The 26,876-nt window shown below is 38.5% G+C and overlaps 1 pseudogene; it reads left to right on the forward strand.

The window, feature by feature from the left end:
* Positions 1-4,638: 4,638 nt before the first annotated feature.
* LOC112578760 lies at positions 4,639-6,073 on the forward strand (annotated as a pseudogene).
* Positions 6,074-26,876: the final 20,803 nt, after the last annotated feature.

A 26,876-nucleotide genomic window follows, 5' to 3' on the forward strand; every position in this document is an offset into this window, starting at 1 on the left:
TATGTCAGAAGTTTTCTCTGTCCCTTTTTCACTTTAATAAAACTCTGCTTCACAAAAGCTCTTGAGTGATCGTGCCTGGTCTCTGGTCCTGGAGCTAAATCTTTGGAGACCAAGAATAGGACATTGTTCACTATAAGCGATCATCTTGGGGGCTCATTTGGAATCTTCAGGACAAGGTAAGAACACTCAGAGCTCTAAACTCTCCACTTTCTCAGTATGAACGTTTTCTGCTTTACTTTACTGACTCTCCAATGTGCTTGTGTGAATGAATGACATGCCATGAGCAAAGCAAGTGATGAGCCCTGCTCTGCAGTTTTGCGGTGCCTGGTTATAACTGAAGGCAGCCCCAGAAAGGGGAGCCTTGTTGGAGGTTTATACCGACCTGCCAATGCCAAGAGACACCCAAGGTCCCTGCTAGGGGAATAAGCAGAGATGGGCAAAGCATGTGAACTGAACTTTCCTTTCTCAGTCATCTTTTCCTGGACACTTTGACCATTTCGTAATTGTATGGGGAATTAGAACTACTAACCTAATCTATCGGATCATAGGCCTTCAAGGGAATTGTGATCCATGCTGTTACAATGCACTTTTACTTAGACCCCAAGTATGGAAGCAATTAGCCTTGCTAGACTAGGCAAGCCTTGCTAGAAAGTTACTAGGAGCATATATGGAGCAAAGTGGAACTCTAACTCCTGGAGCAAGTTCGGGAACTAGGCAGAACTCTAGCTACAGGAACATCTCTCAGGCTAGAGGTTACTCTCTGGGCTGCCTATCTCGGGGGCCAGGAATCTGAAAGTGAGTCTTTGTCATGGCTGTGCCTCTGATCTGTGTGGATAGAAGCACTTCTGGTGACCATAAGGTTTTTTAGGACACAGATTCGGATTTGCAGGATATGGTCAGGTTGGAAGTGCAATGGGCTTCTTCCTTTGGTAGCACTAGCTCTTAGTGGACCAGAGAAAGCTCTCCAGTGGCTTCTGTTTCAACTCCTTAGATATCCCTCCTATGGAATCTGTGGGAATGAACTGGAAGGATTGGCCCTAGTAGCCTGAGGACAAAAATCACCTTTTCCTCACTGGCCAAACCTCCACCACCTCTTTTGCTATACTGTCATGGTGTCACTCAGAAGGGACATCTTGGTTGTTGTTTATCCCTTTATGACTCACCATTTCCACTGCGGTCAGGACTGCACTGAGGAATGTGCATGGGCACATGAAAGACAGATGCTTCCCCTAGCTTTTATTTTCCTAGTTCCCTAGGAAGCATTCTGGGAAAACTACTCTGCTCCACCCCAAGTGGCATCAGAGAAAAGGGCAAATCAAACAAAGGTCTTGATCTGGGATGCCATCAGCTCTACCCCTGGTGCATCTCCACCCTGCCTCAGTGAAAGAACTGGGAGGGAAGAGTAAGGTGCCTGTGTTGGTAAGGGACAGACTAAGTCTGACCAGTGAAAGCTTTGGTGGAAAGTCTGTCTACACCCCCATCTAGAGCAGGGAGGGATGCTTCCAGTGGAAAGAAGCTACAGCTGTGGATGCTGCTTTTTTATCTCTTACAGATGGGAGCTAACAGTTCCAGAACTACTTCTTTAAAATGTATTAAAAAAAAAAAATGGGACAAGTTTGATCTCCAGAATTTAATGACACACCTGGTCTTCTTCTGTGATACTGAATGGCCACAGTATCCTTTGGAAGACAGAGAACACTGACCTATTGAAGGATCTCAATTATTACTGTTTTACAACTAGACCAGTTCTGTAGAAAACAAGAAAAATGGGTAGAAGTGACATATGTGTTGCTCTTTATCACTCTGTGAGACGTGTCAGACTTATGTCTTAAGGGTACAGATTTGGGTGTGAAACCTTCAGCTGCCTCCTGTCCTCTTACTTTGCCCCTGTATCTGGGGCTCCCAAATGCACAGGCTGAGATTCAGGGCACCCTTACAGGAGGGGTTGCCTCAGTCTCGGTAGAAATTCAAACAGTACCAATTGTGGTCGAGACTATCAGGAGGATCCAAGAAGTACACAGAAACCTTTATGGGACTAGCTTTACTTTATGAGCTTTCTTGGAGAGATGTAATGTATGTATTGGGGTAGAGGCTGACTCCTGACTCAAAAACTTGAGTTTTGGGGAAGCTCCTACTTTTGGAGATGAATGGCTTGAACATGAGACAAGGAGAAAGAGGGAACACAAAATAGCCCTCCTCCCTACTGGGAGCCAAGCAGTTACCATGACAGAGCCAGACTGGGACTGTGACATGGCTAAAGGAAGGTGGGATCAGAACCACTTTGCCAGATGTATTCTTGAAGGACTCAAGCAAGCACACACTAAGACTTTAAACTATGCTAAGTTGGCTGACATAGAACAGGGAGAGAAAGAAACTCCTCGTAAGTTCCTAGATAGACTTTGGGAGACTCTCTGCAAGTTTACCTGGAGGAGAGGATCCCAAAAGTGCAGAGGAGGAATGATCTTAAAAGATAGATTTCTCACTCAGTCAGCTCCAAATATCTGTCATGAGTTACAAAAACAGGCGTTTGGGCCAAATCAGTCTTTAAAAAACTTTTGCAACTGACTCAGATGGTATATTACAGTAGAGAATTTGAGGAGGAAAATAGGAGGCAAAAAAAGACCAGGGAAAATTGAAACCCCAGCATGGCTGTTAGACCTACTCTGAAACAGCCTGAGAAAAAAATGCCCAGAGGGACACAGGTGAAAAGGGATGGGCTTGTTATTACTGTGGAAAGGAGGGGGCATCTCAAGCAGGATTGCCTTCAGGCATCTAAGCCACCCCCGGCTCCATGTCCAATCTGCAAAGGACCATACTGGAGAAGAGACTGCCCTCCAAAGTGTAGGTCCCAGGGGTCAGACTCTCAAGGTAATCAGGACTGATGATTCCCTGGTGGTCCCCACACAAGTTCCCATTCTAATTACACCTGAGGAACACTGGGTATTAATAACTATGGGGGACCAATCAATCGATTTCCTTTTGGGCAGCTTTCTCTGTGCTCACTGAAGCCCCTGGTCCGCTTTCCTCCCAATCCACTACTGTAATGGGGCTGTCTGGACAAGCCAAATGCTATTATTTCAGTCATCCTTTAAGCTGCAACTGGGACTCTGTACTATTTTTCTCACGAGTTTCTAATTGTGCCAGAGTCTCCCTCACTCCTGAGGAGGGATATACTGAACACAGTCCAGGCCTCTGTTTTCACATATATGGAGCCTGCTCTTACTCTCCCAATAATTGAACAAAATATAAATCCTAAAGTGTGGGCTGATGGAAATCTGTGGGTTGAGCACAAAACGCTATTCCTATAGTTGTCAAGCTCAAACATCCACACTTATTTCCACATCAAAAGCAGTAGCCACTGAAACTCAAGGTTAAGGAAGGGTTAAAATTCATCATTGAAAATTTAAAGAAACAAGGGCTATTAATTCCCTATAACAGTTCATGCAACAGTCCTATTTTGGGTATAAAAATGTCAAATGATAAATGGATACTTGTTCAAAATATATGAATAGTAAGTGCCTAATCCTTATACTTTTGGAGAAGGCACTGGCAACCCACTTCAGTACTCTTGCCTGGAAACTCCCATGGACGGAGGAGCCTGGTAGGCTGCAGTCCATGGGGTCGCGAAGAGTCGGACGCGACTGAGCGACTTCACTTTCACTTTTCACTTTCATGCATTGGAGAAGGAAATGGCAACCCACTCCAGTGTTCTTGCCTGGAGAATCCCAGGGACGGGGGAGCCTGGTGGGCTGCCATCTATAGGGTCGCACAGAGTCGGACACAACTGATGTGACTTAGCAGCAGCAGCAGCAATCCTTATACTTTATTGTCTGAAATTCCTAAACAAGCCAAATACGACTTTAAGACAATTGAGAAGATTCTTGGGCATTACATGCTATTGCTGCATTTGGATTCTGGATTATGAGGAACTTGCCCAGCCTTTATATAAACTTATAACTGAGACTCAGCAGGTGCAAACCAACAAGCTGGTTTGGTCCCCAGAGACTCAAAAGGCTTTTAAGGCTCTTCAAACTGCTCTCTTGCAAGCTCCAACTTTGAGCTTTCCCACGGGATCCAAGTTTGGTTCCTTACTGAAAATAAAGGCTATGACCACATTGTTCAAGGGTAATTGTTACTATCATTTTACTAATGCCTAAAGATCATAAGTTTACTAATGGGCAAAATCTTACAGTACTGACTTCTCATGATGTAGGTGGGATCTTAAACTCTAAAGTTCAGAGTGACAATGTTCTGTCTTTAGAGCTGCTGTAACTCAAGGGGTGTCAAAAGCTCAAGGAATAGAATATCACTTATACTGTTTCTGGAGACCCCAATCTTCAGAAAAAATTGAAAAGGCTAATGACATTATTAGGAGGCATCTGCATAAGCTAACTCAGGAAACACAAGACAGTTGGTTTAAAGTTCTCCCCGTAGCTTTAATGAGGACTCAAACTGCCCCTAAGAAGAAGGAACTGTCTTTATGACAGACTGTTTTTGTGCACAGATATTGTCATAGATCCTGAAGCCTTAAAATTAACTATGACTCAGCTTTCAGCCTTTTCAACAGACATTACCGGAAGGTTAGCTCCTGACCCAGCCTTTGAGTCAAACAAGCCGGTGTTTGAGCCAGAAACCGAGATGCGCCTGAGAATATACATGGGCTTGCTTCTGCTGACTCCAAAAGTACTGAGTCTGCCATTTGACCCTCAAGACAATCTCTTCCTGTCCTGCACTCACTCCTATGCCACATTCCACAATCGACATAATTGCTGGGTCTGCAGAGCGCTCACCCCACTCATCAATTGAAGTCTTCCCATGGTGGGTTTCTCCAGTTCAAGGAAGAGACTTTCTTCAACTCTGTGATGACATTTAGCAATCCTAAGATGTACAGGTATAATATATTGTACCTTAACTATGGACATAATGTGACTTTTAATTTTGATTTTAACTTGGTTTAATGACTATTTTGCTGCACGTAAGAAGGTAAATGGGTCTAGATCTGGTGGTTTTCTACCTGATGTTTATCAAATAAGGGATGAGGTCATATGGCTAACTCCTAAAAAGGGATCCCTACTATCTAATGCTTCCATATGTGGGGGACAAATACAGCCATCACCAGAAGTTAGTCAACAACTTAATTATAATGATTGGAAACAACTGGGGTTTTTGCCTCAAGAAGTATACGATACAATCATTCTTGGGTTTTTCAATCCCAATTTAGGTCCTCCTTTTGCCTGGCCAGGAACTGATTGAGACTAGATCCCTTGGTCACACTGGCTTGCTCCAAACTGGCCCTCCAAACTGACTCCAAACTGGCTAGTGGCTCTTACCTGTAGGCGTGGCTTCCCCATGGCTGAATAGGGAGATGCACCCTAAGTCTAACTTTTACTCATGACTTCATATTTTCAGAGCTTCCAGAGAAGCCTACTAAACTGCCACACCTTAAACTCACTGGGCAAGGTTTGTATTTCACTGGTATGATTATCTGGCTACAATATTCATTCCCTCTCTGGGAACTACAGAAGTTATGCTGCAAGTTGATGTTCTGACTAACTTTACTCAACAGGCTTTACAAGATTCTCAAAAAGCTATTTCAGCCCTTAATGCTGAACAAATACAAATTAGAAAGGAGGTTTTACAAAGCAGATTGGCCTTAGATATTCTAACGGCTGCACAAGGAGGAACTTGTGCCATTATTCATACCTAATGTTTTACATATATACCAGGTAAGAGTACTAATGTTACTCACTTTACTAAACACATGAATACAATCATTCAGGCTTTGGATACTCCTAAAGCCTCAGTCACCTCACTTTGAAAAACATTAACTAGCTCCCCATGATGGAGAACAGTCTTAATTGTAATAATTCTAATTATTCTGTTTTTACTCTTTGCTCCCTACATCTGTAGCTGTGTAATTGGAATTGTTTCTAACGGTCTGAAAGCTTTTAATTTACAAATGTTTGTCCAGGCTCATACCAGTGCCACAGACTCCTCCAACTATTACATGAGGCCCCTGGATCAGAGACCCTCCACAGGAGAGTTAGGAGAATACGTTGCCTCAACAATTTAGGGACGAAGCCCATCAACAGCAGGCAGTAGTTATGGAATGAAAATGACACCCCTTTCCCTTGGCAACATAATTCTCCTAAAAGAAAAGCGGGGAATGAGAGAGTCAATTCCTAGGCATGTTGATGGTCCCTGAGGAGGAGAAGGGGGTCTGAGGCTGTCAAGGAGGAGATAGGGGTCTGGAATTCTCAAGGAGGAGAAAAGGACCAACGTTTTTTTCTACATTCCTTAGTAAGGATTATGTAACATTGAGGACACATTTCTCCTTCCTGAAAGCCTGCTGACTAATCTTGTTATCTTAAAATGTATATCGTGGGTGTGGATCTAGTAAGATCCTTACAACCTTGAGACATTCTTTTGATTTATTGTAATAACCAATTAAAAAATTGTATAACTCCCTTGCTAACACTAGCAAGGGGGGAAGTCTCCGTTCCTCTTCTGATGTCTATGTCAGAAGTTTTCTCTGTCCATTTTTCACTTTAATAAAACTGCTACACAAAAACTCTTGAGTGATCAAGCCTGGTTCCTGGTCCCAAAGCTAAATTTTCTTCTTCAGAGATCAAGAATTTGACACTGTTCACCATAAGCTATCAAAACCATGGAGTGTTTAGAGTTTACATAAAGGATCCCAATACAGAAATTTTAAAGATATTCAAAGATTTGTATGGGTAGCTGGAGTTCGTTTTTAGAAAGTGATGGTAATGCTGGCAGGACAGAGTGAAAGAAAAGGCTGAGGAGAAAAACAAGTTTGTCCAAAAGCTGAGAAACACAGACGACTTGGACAAGTATTTAGAGAGAGTAGTGCTTCATACTATGGACTTCATATCAGAAACCAGTCTTGTAATCTGGGTCTGACACTAGATCTATGATATCAAAGGATTTGTTTACATTCTATGAAAGTTAACTTAGCAGTAATATAAAATTAATATTACCTTTCTCATAGAGTCTTGTTAGATATGATAATATATATGATGCATATGATAATATATGATATTAGGTTAGTTTACTTGCTACACTTTTCGGTTTGGTGGTTTTTTTGGTTTTTTGTTGTTTTTATTTTTTTGCTTTTGAGATAGGGTAGAAGGGAACATTGATGTTTGTCCTTCTAGAGAGATTTCCTCCAGTGAGCATGCTTTCATGGAAGCCTTTCATCTTTTCAATTTTGATCTTTATTATGTATATGCCAGAGTAGAGAAAGCTGTAAAACCTCTCTGCCCTACATTACATCCATTTCAAGATTTAGATCAGAGGCTGGAGGAAGACCCAGAGTGCTCAGATATATGGATGATGTAATGCTGACATAAATAATAAATTCACTGGCTAGAAGAATGAACAGGCCAGACAAATAAGCATTTTAAAAGAGGGGAAAAAAAATACTGACGCCTAATAGGAATTGAAATAAATGTTGGTATTTGGTTCTCATCTCCTCAAAAAAAAAACTACACATGCGCAAGATAGAGGATATTAATTTATGTGAAAATACTTGTGTATAGAAATTGACCACAAGATCCTTCTATGGAGCCATTGCCACCCATTACCACAATGTGTGTGCTGTGCTAAGTCACTTCAGTCGTGTCTGACTCTTTGCGACCCTATGGACTGAAGCCCACCAGGCTCCTCTGTCCATGGGAGTCTCTGGGCCAGAATACTGGAGTGGGGTTCCATTTCTTTCTCCAGGGCATCTTCCCAACCCAGGGATCAAACCCACGTCTCTTACCTCTCCTGCATTAGCAGGCAGGTTCTTTACCACTAGAGCTACCCAAAACTCCCTAATCATCTTAGAATTGTTTCTCTTCTGTACTATGCCTTGAGGACAATTTGTCCTGCCGTATCTACTGACTCTTACTTCTACCTTTTAAATTAGAATAGGTGAGATTTTAAGTATATAAGGAGCTGTCTTAGCTGCTTTCTCCTCTCCTAAAATATCCTTGAGGCTGGAGGAGCAAGAACTGGGAAAAGTAAGTACCAGATAGAGTTAGAGAAACCTGTGTTTGAATTCATATATGAACATATATATGCACATCGATTCAGGATCTCTCATACGCCAGCTGTGTGCTTTGTTCAAGTTATGAAACTTCTCCAAAACTCGGTTTTTCTCCTCTATAAATGGAGGTGATAATACCCCACAGGATTTTCATGAGTAGCATATTGATGTATTTCAAGTTTTCAGTAAGCACTTTACACTTCCCTCCATTCACTCTCTTTCACAGAAGGCAGCTGCTGAGATTATAAATCAACTTACTGTTAATTCCACTTCTTTCACTGGTTTAGTATTCTATTTATTTAAAGTCATTATTTTTGAAAGAAGAGATGTGCATTGTTCTTATCAAGGGAGAAAATACCTTAAGGTTAGCTTACTTTGAAATCTTGAGTCTCAATGTAAATGCTATATTAAGACTATAAACAATAAGTGTAAGGAAAATCTTGACAAAGATAGTGAAAGGTAAGGACCCCAGATATAGTGTGGTTGAAGAACAAGATAGAGTGGAAAAATGAAAATACAGGATGGAGCTGGACGCAAGGGCTATCTTCAAATACTTGCGTGAATATCAAGCAGAAGAGCAAGTCTATTGATGATAAGGGCAGAAGTAAGATCCAAGAGTGGGAGTTACCAAGAAACTGCTTTGGGTTTACAATAAGTAGGACTTATTTACTGTAGTGAGAATTTGGAGCTGACAAAACAGCTATTTTAGAAAAAAAAAAAATGTTAAATGCATACTGTAGCAATGTCCCTGCATTGAGTGAAGCTAAATGAGCTGGAGTTGATGGTATTGAGTGTAGTCGCTTGGTCATGTCTGACCCTTTGTGACCCTTTGGTCTATAGCCCAATAGGTTCCTTTGTCCATGGGATTCTCCAGGCAAGAATACTGGAGTGGGTTGCCATGAAGTGATGGTATTAATTGCATGTATACAATATGTTGGGGTCTTCCCTAGTGGCTCAGTGGTAAAGAATCCACAAACGAAGGAGATATGAATTCAATCCCTGGTTGCAGAAAATCCCCTAGAGAAGGAGATGGCAATGCACTCCATCCACTTCATTTTCCATCCTAGGAAATCCCATGGAAAGAGAGCCTGGTGGGCTATAGCCCATGGGGTCCCAAAAAGAGTTGGACATCACTTAGCTACTAACACCAACAATACAATATGTGAATATACGGATATGAAAACAATTCATTGCCAATTATGACTGTGTGAATCTTATTCTGTCGCGGATGACATAGAACCTATTGAGACTTGTAAGAAGAGTAACTGAAGGCAATGATGGAATCTCTTTGGGTAACTTGAAATATATACTTTGATTGGCTACTGCCTCAAGTACTCTCATCTGTGAAATAACACGATGTTAGCCCTCTCTCAAAGTGTCTCCAAGTCATATTTAAGAGTAACAACAGCATGCCTCCTTTGCATTCAAACTTATCAAACTACCACCACGTGTCTGTCCTATTCTTATTCTCCTAGTTTAGCTCCCCTGTCAGCTACTGACCAAATCTGAGGGGTCTCACAGCATCCACTTCCCATTATGGGAATGCCTTGTCCAGCCATGAAGGTTATTTCTGGAGGTTCCTGGTGCTGGGTTCCTGGCTCTGGGTTCGGCACAGAAACATCACCAACTTCCACATCTCTGGGTCACTGTTTGTCTTTGGGTCCTGAAGCAGCTCCACTCATGCCCAGAATCTTTAAAGTCCCAACCTGATGATATTTGTCTTTGCCCCTGTCACTCTATCCCTTATGCTGCCAGTTCAAAACTAAGCCACGGGACCAATTTGGAATAGGCTCCACATTCCATCCATCCTTCTACTCCATCTTATACATCTTCCTTTTTAGTCCCCTGCTCCTGCACTACCCAAACAAGACCATTTCTATTTCAAGTTCTCAGTCACTAAACATAAGCATCAAGTCATATAATCAAATAGATTGGGTATAGGTTTGTGTTGGCAATGGAAGGAAACAGAATGACAGTCATGTCTAGAAGGAGGGAAATCATTGTTTATCTTAGCACCAGCTAGCCCAGATGCTGTCTTCCATATTCTTCTCACAGGGAAAGCAGATTTTAAACCCTTTTAAGATAACTTCAAATACACTAACATTATAATTCCACAAAGAGTTTTCTTTCATGCACTATAGAAATAGGCCATTAAATTTGCATGTCTAAGGGAACTTTTCAGTAATTGCTTTCCTTAAACAAAATTAGTATGGTCAGCCCATGAAGCTGTAAGAAAAAGGAGGGCAAAGTAAATGATCTAACTTTGTTCCTGTGTGTAGCACAGAGGAATAAAGATGTCTTTTTTAACAACTATACCTATATTTTAATCTGACTTTAAATGTGGGAGAGCAAATTGCATTAGCTGTTTTTTGAAGCTGTTATCTGCTTAGTCTCCAGGTGTGGGAGTATTCAGGTCTAAAATTGAGACTGATTTAAGAGTCTCCTTTGTGGGAAGAACTGGAGATAATATAGCTAATATTCCTGTAACAAAGAAATATTATACCCTAGAAGTAAGAATTTCTTGTTTTAAATACCAGCTCTGTGTCTAATTAGCATTGTAATTTTGGAAAACTTATTTTACCTTTCTGAGCTTCAATTTGCTATTCTATAAATCAGGTATATTAGATGTCTAATGTTCCCTCCAGTTCTAAAAAAGAGAGTCTATTATTCTAAGCCACAAAGGATTTGGGGGAGCCTATACACAATACACAGAAACATTTTTATTTCTGTGTTTCTTTTGTAGAGAAGGATGCTTCTTTTTCTCTCTCAGGCTTCTACTCCCATGAAGTTAATTAAACTGAATAAACCATTTATTATGTAGGCCAAATGTTTTCAGTGTCTAGAGTACTGCTTTGACAACTGCGTGATAAAATAAATTCTGTTGCCATAATTTTAAAACGTAGTACCTTTTCTTCCTACCTGGCTCATCAAAATAGGTTTGCAGTCCCTATTTCAAAAACAAGATTTCTAAGAAACTGAGAGAGATTCAGTTTTAATGAACAGAACCTTTACTTAAATATTCCACTGATAAGCTGTATGAACTCGTGTAAGGACTTCAATTACTACTATGCTCCACTCTTTCCATCCAAGAATTATGACTATTTCCTGTCTTACCACCTTGCTTTTGAGGATCTGTTGAAATATGTATTTAGCCAACTTTTAAATAGTGTTCACTTTTAAACATTATGAAACAGGATTTGAAATAGTGTTACTTATAAAGCATTTAGTATCCCACCCAAATCTTTAAAGAGTGTTCTTTGTGGGGGCATTATTTGAAATGTTTTATAGACATCAACTCATTCTTTTTCCAAAGCAACCAGGTGATTTGGGTTGCTTAGAATCCACATTTTAAAGCTGAGAAAAATGAGACCCAGAGAGGTTAAGCAACTTACTCAGACTTCCACAGCTTGTAAATGTCTGAGCTGAGATTTTAACACAGTCTCTTTAGACTTGGAATCTATTTCTATAATCCCTATGCTATACTCTTTTTCACTTTGAAAATTCCAGCACATTGTACAGATGTTGGGCACTATTATCATTTCAACTGCTACTACAATTTTTACTGTTATTGTTGTTAATTTTGCCTTATTCATTCTTCTCAAACTCAGAAGAGTTGTTCACTGTACCTTCACTGTATAGTGAAGGTCTATCATCGTGAGTTAGGGGTCTACTCCAAGCCTCAGCATAAGCCATAAGCAAATTTATTAGAAAATTTGAGGAAGAAAAATTAAATAATTAAACCGGAAAATTATTTAAAACACTGCTTTTATATTAAAATAATCACAAATATTTTAGATAATAATGCAAAATTCACAAAAGTTTCACAACAAAACATGAAATTTCAAGTAACTTTCAAGTGTGAAGCAGAGTTATATCCCCATTGGGCGCACATGTTAGTGAATGAGGATAAGAAGTCCATGGATTATACATGGTCGGCATCTCATGAAGGACTCAGACAATACCAACTGATAATAATGATGCATTCCTGAATTATATCTGGGACTTCTTATATGTCATAATTCTCATACATTTTTCTATTCTATGTTAGCTAATGTCCTTCTAGATTTTGTATTGCTATAGAGGATCTCTGAAAATTGCACCAGGATCACCAGAACCAAGACACTCATGTCACAGCTAATGGATCACAGTTGTGTCCTCACAGGAAACCCCCCAGCTGGTTGCCTGGAACCACACACCCTGGGTTTTGCCCACTCCAGCCATGCTCAATGACTGGCTGATGTGGGAGTATAAAAGTTAAGTCTCTGAACCTCAATTTGGGAAAATGCTAATGGGTCATCCAAGTCCACAGCTCCCAATAGGGGCTGAGGACTCAGCTGCAGCTCCACAGTAAATAGGTTCTCCCTCTGCCCTGTTCTGTCTTCCACAATTCCTTAAAAACTTATCTCCTGGGCATACCCCCTCCAAACCTTCAGCATATCACCCCATGTCTCATCCAGGGGACTCAATCTAAGACAACGCTTTTTGGATTGTTTACCTCTTGTGGTATGGATTTAACAGACTGGATGATCATGGGTGAAAAAATGTCCAAAGTATTTAATATATGTTATATATATATATATAGACTCTTTGCAGCCCTATGGACTATAGCCTGCCAAGCTACTCTGTCCATGGAATTTTCCGGGCACACATACTAGAATGCAATGCCATTTCCTACTCCAGGGTACATTCCTGACCAATGGATCAAACCTGTGTCTCTTGTGTCTCCTGCATTGGTAGGCAGATTCTTCACCACTAGCACCGCCTGGGATGTCCAAAGCATTTAAGGGCAAAATTTGATGATAATGAAACCATCAAGCTTTCATGTAATGTCAAGATGGGTGATATGAAGCATTAGAGGAAACAAATATCAAAGTCATGGTCAAATGTCAAGATTAGGAACTAAGAGTAAATGAAGTAATCACATCTGGCTACAGAAGAGGAAGGCAAGGCTCGTACCACTTAACTCAAGAGGCCTGTCTTACTGGGACAGAGGTTTCTTTCAAGAAGTAGGGACAGACTTGTGTTAAGGTTATGACTTGGACATTGACAGTCCTGAAGCTAACAGTCAATAATCAATATCACAAATGGATTCAACAACTGAGTAATAATACTACAGTTCAAGGAAGCAAAAGAAATATCTAGTTCATTATTGAACTACTCTTGACATTGTTCGTATTTTGCATCTTCTTACTGATTAATTGTTGCTGCATAGGTCCAGTTCTCACTCTCTGCTTCTATGAATTTCTTCACCCTTACCTAATTAAAAAACTAGAAATTTTCTGAAAATTCTTCTTATATAATGACAGAATCAGGTCATGAAGTGTGAAATCTGGTTCCTAGATTTACTAACTTTGGAACAATGAGCAGGTTATTTAATGGCTCTGAAGTCAATTAATCTTCATAAGCCCTATTTTTCTTATTTGTAAATGAGGATAAAAATAATAATACATCACAGACATATTGTCAATCACAAATGAGTTATTTCAAATAAAAATCTATCTGTTATAATATGTGACAAAATGTTTGTATCACGGAAAGAAGCTTTTGTAAATGTCCAAGATAAAAATTTTAATTCATACCTTAAGAAAATCAGGGCCAAATCTCCCTCTGAGAAAGAGCAAAAATTGTTAAGTAAAATATAAAAATTATCTTCACCAAAGATATTATATATGTTGTTGCTGTTAGTCTCTCAGTTGTGTCTAACTCTTCACAGACTGTAGCCCACCAGGCTCCTCTGTCCATGGGGTTTTCCAGGCAAGAATATTGCAGTGGGTTGCCATTTCCTTCTCCAGGATATCTTCCAAACCCAGGAATCAGACCTGGGTCTCCCACATTACAGGCAGACTGTTTACCATCTGAGCCACCAAAGGAAGGTATTATATATAGTAATAAGGAATTACCATGTCAAAGTGTCAGGAATCATGGAGAAATAAATGAGTAGGAAAGTTGCATTTGCCCTGAGGACATTTGCAAATACTATCATGTCTGAATTTTCATTTTGGTGGTCAACAAAGGCAAAGAGACAGAAATCAAAGGATCTACATTAGGACTTCCCTGGTGGTCCAGTGGCTAAGACTCCATGCTCCTAATTCAGAGGGTGCAATTTGATCCCTGGTCAGGGAACTAGATCCCACATGCCACAACTAAGAATTAGCATGCCACAGCTAAAGATCCACATTCTGTAATGAAGAACAAAGATCTAGTATGCAACCAGTAAGACCCAGCACAGCCTATATATAAAGGTTCTGCACTGGTGGAGAGATTCTAGTAGAACATCCTCAAATAATCTGAAACACAAAAGTGCTACATCCTCAGATTAAAAGTGAACCTGAAGTTGATCAGCCTTCATACTGCTCTGTAGTCTATAGCTCACACTGTAGGAGTAGTCTAACATACCTTAGGCTTTGACTTGGTTTGAGGTGGCTTTGGAAAGGTGAAGCCCTCAGACATTTAGGTGTAGCTAAGGGACACAGGAGACACAGGTTTGATCCCTGGGTCAGAAAGATCTCCTGGAGAAGGGAATGGCAACCCATTCCAGTATTCTTGCCTGGAGAATCCCATGGACAGTGGAGCCTGGTGGGTACAATCCATAGAGTTGCAAAGAGTCAGAACCAACTGATTCAACTTAGCATGCATGCACGCAACTCAACCTCTAGAGAAATGTATATTCATGCAGGTCTTCAATTACATGGAACACACCCTTTCCAAAGAAGCACAGTTGGAAACCAGAGAGAGAGAGGAAGCAACTGACCAAGGGACAGAACAGCAGCATCTTCTGATATTGAAATAATTTGACAAAGACTGAAAACAGCAGCATTTATTGACAAAACTCTCTCCTTGACCAAATCGTAGGCAGGATCCTCTAGATCTCAACCTTATCCCCAGTTTTAGCAATAATTCTCCCACTTTCTGTGTCTGATCAAGTTCCTCATTCTCCGTTTAATGCATAAGACCTACCTTTAGCAAGAATCCTGTTGGGTCACTTTAGCAAGAACCCCCCCTTCCCTTCAGATCTCCTCTTGGTAGTTTTCCATACACAGGCCCCCTCACTCTACCCCTTGGCTATAAATCCCCAGCTATCTTCGTGAGTTCGGTTTTGAGATTGTTCTCTCTCCCCTGTCACAGTACATCTGTCACAATAGTCTTGAATAAAGTCTTCCATTCATTTTAACAAGTGTCAGAATATTAATATTTTGTGTCCCTTTAACATAAAGAACTAACCAAAGAGCTTTAAAAAAAAATCTGCAGAATCTAAGAAACTATGAAAAGTGTCCCAGTGGAAAAAATCAATCATCATAGTCATCTGATATATACTCTCTGTTTACCTATGTGTGTGTGGTTCAAGAAACCAAATAAAAATTAATACAAAACTGAATTTCAGCAAGATTACATTATTTTAACCAAGTCAGCTGCAAGAACTGCTATTACTTCATTTAAAATCTCTATTAACCATTAACAACAGTAGTCAGAGAAGGTGACTTTCTCTTTGTGATCATTGCCTTTATTTTCTTTTATTCAAGTAAAGATTACTTTACTAAAATAAACTCTTACTCATCAACATATTTGAAGGACAACAGAGGGCACAAGGAAAGCAGTGTCTATTGAGAAAACATGAATGAGAAAAACAGCCTATATGTACTTTAATAGTTTGCCTTTTTGCGTAGGTAACAATACAATGTACTCACAAAACATTTTGTCTTTTCCATATCCATTAAAATATTTATAGGAATTTAGTTGGGATTGCATAATAATAATAAGTACCATTTATAAGGTGCTTTTATGTGACTAGCACAATAATGGGCTTTTTAAAAAACATGATCCCATTCAAATACTATAAGGTAAATGTCATTAAATCAATTAGAAGATGAGGAAGCTTAGACTCAAGGTCATACTTCTAGTCCGTAAAACAACTGAGATTAAAATTCAGGCCTGTCTGCTTGAATAGATATTCTTCCAGAGAAGATACACAGATGGCCAATAGGCACATGGGAAAAATGCTCAGCATAGCTAATCATTAGAGAAATGCAAATCAAAATCAAAGTGAGATAACACCTTACACTTGTAAGCATGGTTATCATTAACATGTCAACATATAATAGATGTGGGTAAGGATTTGGAGAAAAGGGAACCCTCTTACACTGTTTTGGGAATATAAATTAGTGCAGCCACTGTGGAAAACAGAATGGAGGTTCCTCAAAAAAATACAAATAGAACTATGACTGCACTTAAATTTTTTTAAATTAGAAAGAAAAAAATTCTGTTTTGTCTTCAAAATACTTCCTCAGTATCATTATTCTATTTTATTTTTTAATTTGTTCTTTTCATCTATGAAGAAACTATAGATACCGCATGTGGAGAGAGATTAAAAAATATGCTGCAGGGACCTTCCTGGTGGTCCAGTGGTTAAGATTCCATGTGCCAATACAGCGGACATGAGTTTGGACCCTGGTCAGGAAACTAAGATCCTACATGATGCATGGTTCAAAAAAAAAATGCTACGATGATAATTATCAGTATTTTTTAAGCAGTGAGCTCTTTCTGTACATTACCCTAGTTATTAAGACCAATAATAATTTATAACTGAATAGAATATTTGATGTTGATCAATTTATTTCAATTAGTTAGCCAGTTTGCATTCATTGGTTTAGATAAGTTTACAGATTTAATTCTATTTTTAATAGAGATTACTTCAGATATATTTCATATTAGAAAGATCAAGATATTGCCAACATTTATCTATTATTTTAAAGTTTGAAAAGCAATTATTTAAAAGTTTGAAAAATAATGATTTTAAAGTTTGAAAGGTTAAGTTTGCACTTGTTAATTAGAAGTCTGGGGAGAGACTGTGACTGCCATTTTTGCCCTTGTGTTCCCATTATTACTGACAATGTAAAGGAGTTTACCATTTCAGATCAAGACTCAGAACAGAGACATATCTTTAAAGGCATTTGGAAAAGGTCATGAGAAATTGGAATAATGATGATCACTTCGCTCCTTTGCCTATTTATGGAAAGAAATGCAATGAGAATATTTCATAAATGTGAATTAATTGTGACAACTTGGAAAAATACTTCTTCAAACAGATCTCATCTGAAATAAAGAAAGTTCACAAAATTAATTTAGAAGTTATAGGTTTGAATTTCTGAGCAAATGAAGATATGAAATAAATTGTTAAGTTATGTTCAGCTCCCTAGAACAGTCCTTAACTTACACATAATCCAGGGCTGTGAAATTTAAAGATGTGAGGCTCCCAGTACCATATTAGGGTCAAGATGGAGTTGCATATTATGGTGTCAAACCAGCTTCCAGGGATGATTAGGACCATAAAGACTCCTGTTTACTGATGACCAAGAGATCAGCCCTTGATAGGACCAAGCAGGCAAGTAGAAGGATGTTTCTGAAAAGCTCTGGTTACAGTGTCTGAAAGGCTGTCAAAAAGTGCTAGAGTGGGACAAGTCCATTACCAAGTCCAAAATTGTCATCGAGCTGCCATGTTTATGGAATATACATGTCTGATGTCTGATATGCAGTCAGAACTCAAGAAGATGTTAAATCCCACAAAGGGACAGGCAAATTTTCTAAAATTATTCTGAAAATCAGTTGCTTCAAAGGTGATAACAGACTCCTTTCCAAGAGGGATTGGCTCTTCACCTTAATCTTAAAGTGCATAAGAGCCCCTTGTGCGTAAGAGCTAAGACCTTGCTGAGCTGGTCGTCTCTGTCTACTTGATATGAGTTCCTGAGGGGAGACTGGGCTGATGAGACAAGAGTTGCCATCATCCTGTTGGGAGAAAAAAGAAACCTGTGAGTTGGATGAAAGGTCTCTCTGCAGCTGTCCCTGCACCTGTCATGATTCCCTCCTCACGCTTTGTAGTCTCAGGAGGAACTTCAGCTTTCTGTTCTAGAAACTCTCTCTTCAGCAGCACTATACACACACGATCTTACAGTCAGAATCAGAACACTTCCAGAGATGAGAAAGCATTGTGTCATACTCTGTTGTTTTTGTTGTTTAGTTACTGTCATGTCTGACTCTTTTGTGACCCCCATGGAGAGTAGCCCAGCAGGCTTCTGGTCTATGGGCTTTCCCAGGCAAGAATATTGGACTGGGTTGCTGTTTCCTTCTTCCAGGGGATCTTCCTGACCCAAGAATCAAACCTGCGTATCGTGCATTAGCAGGCAAATTCTTTACCACTGAGCCACCAGGGAAGCCATTTATACTCTATACCTTTAGTTAATTTATTCATTCTCCCTCAACAAATGCTTAATGATCAGCTAAATGGTTAAAAGATGCTATGAGATACAAAGGCAAACTAGCATTTCATTGTTTAAAAAGTTTACATAATCACATCAGTAAGAAGGCATATACCAAAGTAGTTAAATTATCAGTTAAAGGTCATAAGTACCTGTTACAGACTGATTTATGTTATTCCCAAATTCATATGTTGAAGCTCTGATGCCCAGTACTACATAATGTCACTGTGTTTGGAGACAGGGTCTTTTAAATGGTAAAACGAGATCGGTAGAGTAGACCCTAATCCAATATGACTGGTGTCCTTTTAAGAGGAAATTAAGACACAAGACACATGCAGAGGAAAGGCCATATGAAGACATCAGAAGGAAGCCATCTACAAGTCAAGGAGAAAGTTCCTCAGAAGAAAGTAACCTTGCTGACACCTCGCTCTTGGACTTCTAGTCTTCGGAACTGTCAGAAAATAAATTTCTGCTGTTTCAACCAATCTGTGGTATTTTGTTATGGAAACTCTAGCAAACTAACACAGATTCTCTGCACAAAACAAAAACAGACAAGCAAAAAAACCAAAACAAAACAACAAATCACTGCCAGAAATGGAAAGAAAAGGTCAATTCACACACATACACACACCCTTCTTAAGATTAAGTAGTCCTTAGAATCCATTTCTCTGATTTTAAAATACTGAGATAATAGGTTTACCTCTAAAGCTTTGTTAGAAAAGTTATCAATTATTCTCTTGATCACATTTGTAAATTCTTCTATTACACTCGAATATAGTCTTTTGGTAACTGTTGAATACCATTTAAATGGTCCAGGTGTTCCCCTCTTATTTTCTCTTGTGAGTTTCAATTCCGCTTGACACCCTTTCTTTACATCTCCTTGTTAATAGTTGAGAGTGTGTGTTGTTTCTGTCATGTTAACAACAGTACCTCTTCCCTAAACAGTTTCCCCTCTTGTTCAGTTTATGTTCTTGTCTGCTCTTAACAAATATCCTCTCTCTCTCTCTTTCTCTCTCTCTCTCGTATGTAATTTTCTTAAGTTTTTTTCATATGTCTCTATATAGTCAGGGTTTTAGTCTACCCTGGCCATTTTGCTGCCAATCTGCCCACTCCATTTGAGGCAGTTCATTTACATTATCCATTTAGTAATCTTCATGATCTATGTAAATTCTCCCTCTTTTTTTTTTAACTATTCTTTTAAATGCTGACCTCAGGGAGCTCTGTATGTAGTTAAATTGTTCTCTTCTCTTTTTCTCTTCCACAGAATTACCAAAAGTTTTTCAGAATTCCATTCTAGAAGACCCTGTCACTCTTTGTATCATATTTTATTTAAAATTGCTTACATGATAGAAAATGAACTTGGGTTCCCTGTAAAATTGTCTTTCAGTAATACAGAGATTTAGAGAACAAAAAGATCAATTTCCCTTGTGATCATATCAATTTTAATTCCATTCCCAGAGGTAGTTATTCATATTTTGATGTTTCAATATCCTTTGCCAGACATTTGTTGGAGGAGATAATGGAGAGGACATGACGACTGGCTGACCCTATGAGCTGGACCTAGGCAATGGGAGGCTCCTCATTCCCTCTGCTGTCCTTGGGATGCAAATTTTCACCAGTGTTTTTCCATAGAGGGAACCGTTTTCAAGGGTGCAGACTGGAGAGAGCCATGTGCCCTTGAGACCTTCTGGATGGTGTACATGACAGAACCCAGGTAAGGCCTCTATATAAATTTTCAAGATCCTGGTGGAGATTGTCGAGATCTACTCATCTTGTGCTACCAAAGACAAAGCTCCTAATTAAGGAGGCTTGTCTTGTTTATTAAACCTGGGGACTACCACTCTGGAGTGGCTGCCTCTTCCTTCAGTCTCTCCAGGCCCCTCATGTATGGGCCTCAGTTTCAGATTTCACCTGGTTTTGAACAAACAGAATTTAAATGTCTAAACCCAAGAACTTTCTAAGGCTTTATAGTCTCTTCATTGATCATCAATTTATAAACCAAAGCATCATCATAATCAAAGATATTAGAGTGCATGCATGATGTCATTGTGCTGTAGTGCATGATGATTGGCTGTGGTTCTATAAATAGCCAGTTGGTGTTGCCATGGAATCCTTATTATTTGTGATACAGCCCAAAGGTGTAGGTGTTAAGGCCGGCTTGCATTAATGTCCCAGTACTGCTGCTGGAATGGCTTAAGCTGTCTAAGATGAGCTGTAATCTATATATTTTGACATTTAAAGCTCTTTATAAACCATTGAACTGTCCAAGTATTTATAAACAGCTCAAATCTTTTTTTAATACATATTCAAATCTTACTATCAAACTGCAGTGTGGATTTGAAATATCTACGTGTTGGAAACAGCCTTACACCAAAACATGGCAAAAATGATACATCTGTGGGTATCTTTTTTTGGCCTTTCTAAAATCTAACATATCCATTACGGAATTGTCTTTATGTCAGTACATCTAGTTCCCTCTCACACTATTTAAAATACCTATTAAATAGCTACTTAATAGCTATTGGTATTACATAGCTTATCAGTTGTGGTCCTAATAAGAAACATGCATGGACAGGACTAAAGGAATCAGTGAGGGATGGCAGCAAATGAGCTTTGGTCCTGGAACCCAGTGAGAGCTGTGGGCCTGGGGCACTTGCCCACATTTACCCAGTGGAAGGTCTGGCCGTAGGTAGAGGGTTGTAGTCACTACAAAGCACAATACAGCAGGAAAGTATTGAAGGAGAAATATCAGAAATACCCACTTGCTCTCCTATTTTGTTGGTGCCTCTTTGGGTTGATCCAAACCAATGGAAAACCAATGCATAAGGGAAGCCAGAGACAGCTCCCCAGGGATCAGAGAAGGACAGAACATGGATATAGAGGGGCAATGACAAAATAAAGACCATTTCATGTATTTGAGTAATTTCTAAAAATATTCATTGAGGACCTGCTATGTATGTACAGGGATTCCCTAGTGGCTCAGACAGTAAAGAATCTGCCTGCAATGTGGGTGGCCTGGGTTCAGTCCCTGGGTCGAAAAGATCTCAGGGAGGAGGGCATGGCAACCCACTCCAATATTTTTGCCTAGAAAATCCCCATGGTCAGAGGAGCCTAGCAGGCTACAGTCACGGGGTTGCAAAGAGTCGGACATGACTGAGTGAATAAACACAAATAAGTACATACAAAATGTATGTACCAGGTACTGTTCCAGACATTGCTCTGGGTACTTTTCATATACTGCTTCAGTAAATAAATTAATAGCATAAACTTAATGACAAAATTATAGGTGACTCATTTTTTTCCTTTCTATTTTCTCTTACAACAATCCCAAACAAAATACATTTTCTTGAACACAGACATAAGTGATCTTATGGAAAAGATACCTAGATATGAAACTGCTGAGTCAAAGGGAAGGAATTTTTTTAACTTAAAGTGAAAGTGAAAATTGCTGAGTCGTGTCCAACTCTTTCTGACGCCATGGACTATACAGTGCATGGCATTTTGCAGGCCAGAATACTGGAGTGGGTAAGATTCAGTCAAATAATTCTCCAGAAAACTGCATCAATTCACACACTCACCAATGAGAATGCAAGTCACTCCAGACTCCTTGCAAAATCTCACTATTTTAGCATTTTCACCCAATCATCCATGCAGGAAATGGGATATTGTTGTGGTTTTGAAATGTTTTCCCCTGAATACCTATGTGATTCAGCATATCCTTTTATATTTATTACCAATTACTAGTAATTTCTATTGATACTTTTTATTATATTATTTGTGCCATTTTCTATCAGATTGCTCACCTATTAAAAAAAACGGACATTTTAAAAATACACTAAATTTAGTAAACTCTTATAGTTTTATTTGTTTGTTTTACAAATATTTTCTTCTAATCTGGTGCTTGTCTTTCATTTTAAAAATCTGGCATTTTACGGGACATGTTGCTATCCATTGAGTTGTATTTATCAATCTTCCTTTTGGAACTTTGGGTTTGTAGCATATTAGATCTTTTGCTATCCCAGGGGGAATAATATTTTCTTTTTTTTCCTTCAAGAACCCCTTGAACTTCTAAATATAAGTATTTACTTTATATGGTGTTTCTTTTTGTATATGATAAGTAGTAGAATTATAACATTAGATTTCCAATTGTTTAGTTGCTAAGTTGTGTCTGACTCTTTGTGACCCCATGGACTATAGCCCACCAAGGCTCCTCTGTCCATGAGATTTCTCAGGCAAGAATATTGGAGGGGGTTGCCATTTCCTTCTCCAGGAGTTTTTCCCACATGAGTATCCAATTGTAACACACTATTTATTGAATAGCAAGCTTTTCCTCCCAAGTATTTGAAATACCATTTCTGTTATAAACTAAAAATAATCTCTCAATTACGAATTACATTTGCAGTCCTGAGATAAATGTATTTGGTTATATTAGTCTTCCAACAAGTAAGAACTTAATTTGCTGATTTTAAATTTTATATATGTCCTTATGTGACATTTACTAAGTTTTTATGACAGTCTTGTATTTTAGATTGATGTTATAGTAGCCTTTTGATGAATAAGAAAGCTTTAATCTTTTTCTTTACTATGAAACAACTCAAATAACAGGAGTTATTAGACAACTCTTAAGTGCTTTATAGGATAATTTGATTGAACTCAGAAGCTTAATAGATGTCTTTTAAAGTACTTATGCTTTAAATACTTTCATTAAAATTTTTTTTTGTTTTTTATTTATTAAGGTATTTTACTTGTTTTCAGTCATCTTTTGGTTACTCATATTTTCCTAGAAAATTATTACTTCATCAAGATTTTCATGTATATTTTTATATATATATATGCACATAGCATTTTCTTCTTTTTTTCACTTCTTCAGTATCTGTAATTATATCCTGTTTCTTTTTCATAATGTGGATTATTAGAGAATTCTTTTTTCCCTGTTAATTAGTTTTTAATACTCTATTTATTAATATATATATTCTAAATATATCTTTTGGCTTTTTAAATCACATGTACTTTAAAATGTTTCTGCTTTATAAATCCCAAATTTATCTTTGTTTATTCTTCCTCTCTCTATAACTACTTTCAATTGTTTTCTAACATCTCGAACTAAAGGTTTAGTCTATTTATTATTTCATTTTCTATTAAATGCATTTAAGGCTGTAACTATTTCTCTGAGAACCAGTTGGGTGGGAGAAAGTACAAGAGAATAAATTGTTATCCAAAACTTTCCATCATCACTTATATCAAAAGATGTGAAAATGGGCATTTGGATTGAAACTCATGAGAATTAGAAATTACATCTCAAGGTGAGGTGGCAAATGCCTCTGACAACGCAGAATTGTCAAAGGGAATACATCTAGGGTATAGAGTCAAGAGCTGAATTTGGAGGAAATTACTGAAGCTTAAACTCTGCTCTGAGTCACAATCACTCTCTCTCCCACAAGAAAAATGAAGGAGGAATGTACTATTCCTGATCCCCATTCACATCACTAGAAAGGGGACCACAGGTGAATACTCTTAGTCTGTGTATTTTGTAGTTAGATGCACATAGTAGTATACAAGAATTTGAGTCAAGACCAAGAGGATTAAATAAAGCACAACATCCTGGCTGTGGATACCTCCATGGGAACACAGTTCAGTTCAGTTCAGTTCAGTTGCTCAGTCGTGTCCAACTCTTTGTGACCCCATGAATCGCAGCACGCCAGGCCTCCCTGTCCATCACCAACTCCCGGAGTTCACTCAAACTCAAGTCCATTGAGTTGGTGATGCCATCCAGCCATCTCATCCTCTGTCGTCCCCTTCTCCTCCTGCCCCCGATCCCTCCCAGCATCAGAGTCTTTTCCAATGAGTCAACTCTTTGCATGAGCTGGCCAAAGTACTGGAGTTTCAGCTTTAGCATCACTCCTTCCAAAGAACACCCAGGACTGATCTCCTTTAGAATGGACTGGTTGGATCTCCTTGCAGTCCAAGGGACTCTCAAGAGTCTTCTCTAACACCACCGTTCAAAAGCATCAATTCTTCGGCGCTCAGCTTTGGCCTGAAATTTGAAAGGAAACTGCTCTTCCAAAATCTTGGGAAAGGACTTACAATGTGCATGGTTCAGAAAGTCCTAGAAAGCAGCATGGCCTCTCTCCCAATTTCCTCTCCACCATGCCATAACTATAGTCGTCAACTATCCAAAATGGGAGAAGGAGTAGAAGAAATAGGGGAAGAAAGTGAGAGGAAGCCAACTAAACTCCTTTCCTTATATTTTTTGCCTGCCGTGGGACCTCCAGGTGATGTCTTAAAGTCAAGATCAGAGATTTTGTATATATGATACTATGTATAAAATAGTTGACAAATGAGAATGATACTTTGTATAAAATAGTTGACAAATGAGAATGATACTATGTATAAAATAGTTGACAAATGAGAACCTTCTCTATAACTCAGGGAACTGGACTCAGTGCTTTTTGGTGACCTAAATGGGAAGGAAATCCCCAAAGAGGGGATAGACGTATTTGTACAGCTGATTCTCTTTGCTGTTCACCTGAAACTAAGACAACACTATAAATCAACTATACTTCAATAAAATTTAATTTAAAAAGATCAGAGTTTCTGATTACATAGGACTGGACATTTTAATCACTGAAATGATACTCTGTTTGACAAATTAAACAGAAATTATTCCTTTAGGGTAAATCAGAAGGCTGCACAGTTGGCCAGAGCTCAGTAAAGGGGAAAAATAACTCACTGAACAAAAGCAATAGGACAAGGAGAGGCATCACAGAGTTCCTGAGTGACTGCACGGCATCAGTCATGTTTGCTTACATTAGGGTTACCCTTGATCTGATGGTTCTGAGAGGAAGTGTTAATGTCTCCCACTTTGATTATGTCCTTACCTACTAGTGCTTATAATTCTTTGGATTTGCATTGTGTATTTTAAACTGATGAGGTTGGAAGAATAAAATCTTCTGATTCTTAAAAGTTCTTAGAAAAATGGATCTTGTGTCATAACAAAATAGCCTCTCCAGTACTTTTGCCTGGAGAATTTCATGGACAGAGGAGCCCAGCAAACTGTAGTTCATGGGGTCACCAAGAGTCAGACATCACTGAGTGACTAATACTTTCACTTTCAGTTCATCCAAATAAATAATCTTCACATTATATTCTGTCTTTTTGTTGCATTAATGTCATCGCATGAGGTTTTAAAGTAAGATTTTGCTTGGTACTTTTTTCTTCCATCCTTCATTTTTACACTTTGTGTCATTTTGTTTGGGATGTGTTTCTTGAAAATAGCATTTAGTTAATGTTGTTTGATTTATCTATTTGTTTTTATTCTGGGTTTTACTGTTTAATTTTTTTACCCAATCCAATGATATCTGCCCTATAGGAAAACTTAATTCTTCATGTTTATTTAAATTACTTTTGATTTACTTTTTATTTATTTTAGTATTTTTATTTATCTCAGTATCATGAGGCTTAAACATAGTAAATTATTTTAGGTTAATAATTTATCCTGAGAGCTTGTTACCTAGATTGTTTTCTTAAACTTCTGGTCAGGATTCTCTATTCCAAGTGATGGATAAACAGTTCAAAAATATATACACATGTGTTTATGTTTATGTACAGGAGAAAGCAAGGAAAACAGAATAATAATGAAAGGGAAGTTGACCTCAGTGTTGATAGGACACTAGGGTTTAGACAGTATCAGGTCATCTCCCCACATTTCTGTTAGCAGTGGAAGCTTCCTCTCTTTGTTGGCTCCATTCCCTCAGGTTTCCTCTCCTACTTGAATAGTGACACCTGCAAGCTCCTAGTCTGATAGCTCAGAATCTTAGGTGAACAGAAATAACGTTGTTTCTTCTCACTGGTATACCACATTAAATTATCACTCATTATTAGCACATCATCTTATTAACACATCCCTACCCACGTCTCTACCCCCAAATCTGCCTTTAAAAAGATAGAATAAACTTCTTTCCAAGATTGGTAAATGACATTTAAAGTTTAATTCCTACAGTAATTAAAAATGTATTCTATGGCTTGAAGCTATCCACCTGACTGTCTTACATTCACATTTTAAAAAAGAGACCTGCTTGGGCAAATCACTTCAACTTTAGGGGTATCGATTTTTTTCATGTGAAAAATGAAGTTACTTGAAGTGGATGATCCCTGAAGTTTTTGTATCTTCAGGCCTCCATGATTCTGTGACTTTATAATATCTGCCTTGTAGGATTCTGCAAGAATTGATGTTTGTGAAATAATTTAATGCTCAAGGATGAAAGATTTTATGCTAGTACCCAAAACTATTCTTATTAAATGAAGCATGCCAAGGAAATCCTTTCCACCTCTTCCTCAGTAAGACAAAATGCAAGAATGATTCTGACTGACTTGTGTTTTGATCTTGTGACTACTGTTAGGCCAATTGTAGTTGCTTGGGATTTGGATATCATGACTAGAAAGAGTAATTCTCTCAATAAAAGGAAAAGAGAAGAAATTACTATGCAAAGATAAGTATCTCATCTCTATTAAGCTTCACTCAGCTGGGGTCAATCTAATTTTTTCTAGTAGTTTAGATATTTTATGAACTATAT

Source organism: Bubalus bubalis, chromosome 2 (genome assembly GCF_019923935.1).
Source record: "Bubalus bubalis isolate 160015118507 breed Murrah chromosome 2, NDDB_SH_1, whole genome shotgun sequence".
NCBI classification, from domain to species: Eukaryota; Metazoa; Chordata; class Mammalia; order Artiodactyla; family Bovidae; genus Bubalus; species Bubalus bubalis.